General features: G+C 39.4%; 1 long non-coding RNA gene across 1 annotated transcript in view; it reads left to right on the top strand.

Moving 5' to 3' along the window:
- Nucleotides 1-1025, top strand: part of LOC129347361 (uncharacterized) — a 2060-nt gene extending 1035 nt beyond the window's left edge. The window contains exon 2 of the long non-coding RNA XR_008599427.1: nt 525-1025. This is a non-coding gene — a long non-coding RNA (uncharacterized LOC129347361). The remainder of the gene's footprint in view (nt 1-524) is intronic.
- Nucleotides 1026-3415: the final 2390 nt, after the last annotated feature.

Below are 3415 nucleotides of genomic sequence, written 5' to 3'. Positions count from 1 at the left end.
AAAAACGTCATAGTTTAGAATGTCGTACAAAATGTGGCAAAAACGTCATAGTTTAGAATGTCGTCCAAAATGTAACAAAAACGTCATAGTTTAGTATGTCGTCCAAAATGTCACAACAAAGTCATAGCATAGTATGTCACTAAAAACGTCATAGTATAGCCTTTAGTCCACAAAACGTTACGTTCTGGCTGTCTGAAGTAAGTGAGGAGCAACACAAAAACAGTCCAAACGCTGGTTTCCAGAGGGTTAGACGAGTATTTATTTGAAAGAGTAAGTTTACAACACAACATGTGAGGGGCTTAAAAGCAAATGGGTGTTAGTAAAATAAAAATAAATAAACAGAACTAAAAGTGAACTTCATGTTGACATTGATGGGCATTCCAACCAGGAACAAAGTAAAAGATAATCAATATGAAAAAAAACCTCTTCCTGTTCACCTCTTTAAACCCAAAAACACACCGCAGTAGCATCCTAAACTAAACCTACCAATGGGTTCCCTGTTTTCCTTTCTGAACAATTCAAAGGTCCCTCTCTATCTCCCCACACATGCACCAACCACTGGAACACATCTCCAAAGTTCTGCTGGGCCAGCTCAGCTTCCCCTCAGAAGAAGTGCTGCCACCTGCCAGATGAAGGAGCCTTTTGAGAGGCAGCTGGCATCGTGATTGGACTGTACTTTGGTCTGTTCCAATCCAGCTTCAGCTCCAGAGACGGCAGGCGGGACGAGTCAACGGAGGCCGGGTGGACGAAGGCATGCAGCTGAGTACAATCCAGAAAACAACGGAGGAGGAGTGCAGTGGCCCAGAGCCAGAACAAGCAGAGTATCATCGTATGTCTCTTAGAAAACATCATAGTATAGCCTTTGGGATGAAAAAACGCCATCATATACATCGTATATTATGCAAATAAGTCAAAGGAAAGAGACATACATTGTAGAATTGTAGTAATTGTGGGCTGATTGATTTACTGCTTATCAGTATTTTATTTTTTACTGATTTATGGTAATAAATACTTTTAAAAATGGTGCTACTTTGGCTCTGAACCTGTATCTACCTGTGGTCGCTCTGTCTTCTGGAGTGATTTGATTGGTTATACGTCACGAATAAAACTCCTTTAACTTAACATCTGTAAACAAAACAAAAACGTATCAACAAAGTTTTCTGTTAGAGTTTGTGTTCTTCTAATTTTAAGTCCAAGATTATAAATACTTTCATTTACTGCAAATGAATATCTACTCCAAATGTCTCACTAATAATCATCATCAGCCTTAAAAACCCACAAAACACCCCTCTATACTCGACCACACTTAGTACAGTCCGGTTCCCCCTTCTATAAATCTGCTTGGAATCTTCCACTTCCTGTTTGTCAAAGTGGCCTTCTACCTGGACAGGTTTTGTTGGAGCTCATGCAACAAACATTTTGGGTAACTGCACTTTAATATGGATGGATGACACTGAATTAGAGTCTGTTTTAATGAGACTGAGTTAAAATGTGTAGCTCTGTCATTAAATAGGAAATTATTTCTCAGAATTCACAGAGAAAAGTCTGAAATGTTTGCTAGGTTAGCGTCCCACATGTTCTTTGGCTCAGCTAAAGCTAACTCTCTCCAACTTCTGGATCTCTTGAGTTGCTTGTTGTTAAAATATCTTGCTAGATTTGCTGAAGCTCAGAAAGTATGAGATGTTTGTTCAGAATAAGCTCATTCTCAAGTCTTATCTGAACTGTCCTCTTTTGTTCTAACTTTCCCTAAACTTATGAGTTAATGACAGAGCAGCACATCCAGACTCAGTCTCATTTATGTAGAGATTAAACTTCAGTGTCATTCATTGATGTTAAAGTGCAGTTTTTCAAATGTTTGTTGCACATGCTCCCGACCAAACCAGTCCAGGTGGAAGACGATGTGAAGAGAAAGCTCCAGAGGATAAATATCACACATTTACGCTGGAAATAAATGTCCTTTAATTAGACATTATCATGCAAATGATGTTCAAATCTTTGTTGAGTGTTTTGTTGATGTTGGTTTCTAAATGTTTTCTGACACTCGGCCCCAAAGATTAAAACCTTCTACAGCTCACAAGCTGCAACAATTCACACATTATCAACTATCTTTCTGACTAAACTAAGATAAAAAGTGAAAAACTGCCTGATTCCTGCATCACAAATGTAAATCTTTTTGGTTTTTATGACAGTAAACTGAATATATTTGGGTTTGACATTTTATAAACCAAAAGAAGAAATGAGTTATTGGAGAAAACAATCAACAGATTAATGGACAAAGAAAATGTGTTTTCCAACATATATGGCTGAATTACTCCAACATTACAAGATACATACAGTTTTAATTCAATTTTATTTATATAACGCCAATTACAGGTCAAATTGTCTCACGACGCTTTATTTTTACAATTTTTTTGTCATATTTAAAATATGACAAAGTAAGAAATTTTAACCTCTTGACTAATCCAATTTATTATTTGGTTTTTAAGAGACTAATGGACAACTAAAATAACTTTCTAAACTAAAACTAATAAACATGAGGTGAAATAGAAGGAAGCGTTTTAAATACTGCAGTCCCACGACGACAAGAATAAAGTTTGTCAACACAAACTAAATCTGCTGGTGGATTCCATTAAAGTCCAAATAAATGATAGTGTGATAGTAAAGGTTTGCGGTGCTAAAAATGTCAAAGATATCAAGTTGAACATCTGGCTAGAGTTTAATAAAAGTTGACGTCCCTTTATTTCTGTGGACCTGACTCCATGGATTTTATGGATGGTGGTTAAAGACCTGCTCTTCTAGTCGTCTTCCTTCTAGTCGCTGTAAAAAGTCACTCCATCCTGGCCGACTTCAACACCTCTTCATGACAACTTGTTCTGCCTCCGACCTGGTGGAAACTCCAGAAACTCGGGGAAAACCCATGGAGACTCGAAGAACTCGTGGAGACTCGAAGAACTCGTGGAGACTCGAAGAACTCGTGGAGACTCGAAGAACTCGTCGGGCGGGGGAAGGTGTGGTGGGTGGTGGAGGGAGGTGGGGGAGTAGAGGGGGGAGGCCGCCACCCACCTCCCCGCCTACTCTCCGCCCTGACTCCACCCAGACTCCGCCTTGGCTCCACCCATGTGGTTACTTCGGAAACTACGATGTCAAAGGGACGACGAAATTATGTCTTTTCATCTGATCTGTAGCTCAGTGAGTTAAGGATTTGCCTATGGAGCTGCAGGTCGCTGGTTCAAGACCAGACACTTCTTAAATTTTCTCAAAATTCTGACAAAGACAAAGAAAGAAAAAGGCCGGTGGTGGGTCTTGAACCTGCGACCCTCCGCTCTGTCGTCTCTCCTCTTATCCCCCTGAGCTACTCGCTCAGATACTAAATTCTCTTTTTTTTGCGCATTTATCATCTATTTTTTGTCATTTT

The sequence above is a fragment of the Amphiprion ocellaris genome, chromosome 18 (assembly GCF_022539595.1).
Source record: "Amphiprion ocellaris isolate individual 3 ecotype Okinawa chromosome 18, ASM2253959v1, whole genome shotgun sequence".
Lineage (NCBI taxonomy): Eukaryota > Metazoa > Chordata > Actinopteri > Pomacentridae > Amphiprion > Amphiprion ocellaris.
Note: the sequence above shows the minus strand (reverse complement) of the source record. Positions and strands in the feature narration are given on the sequence as shown.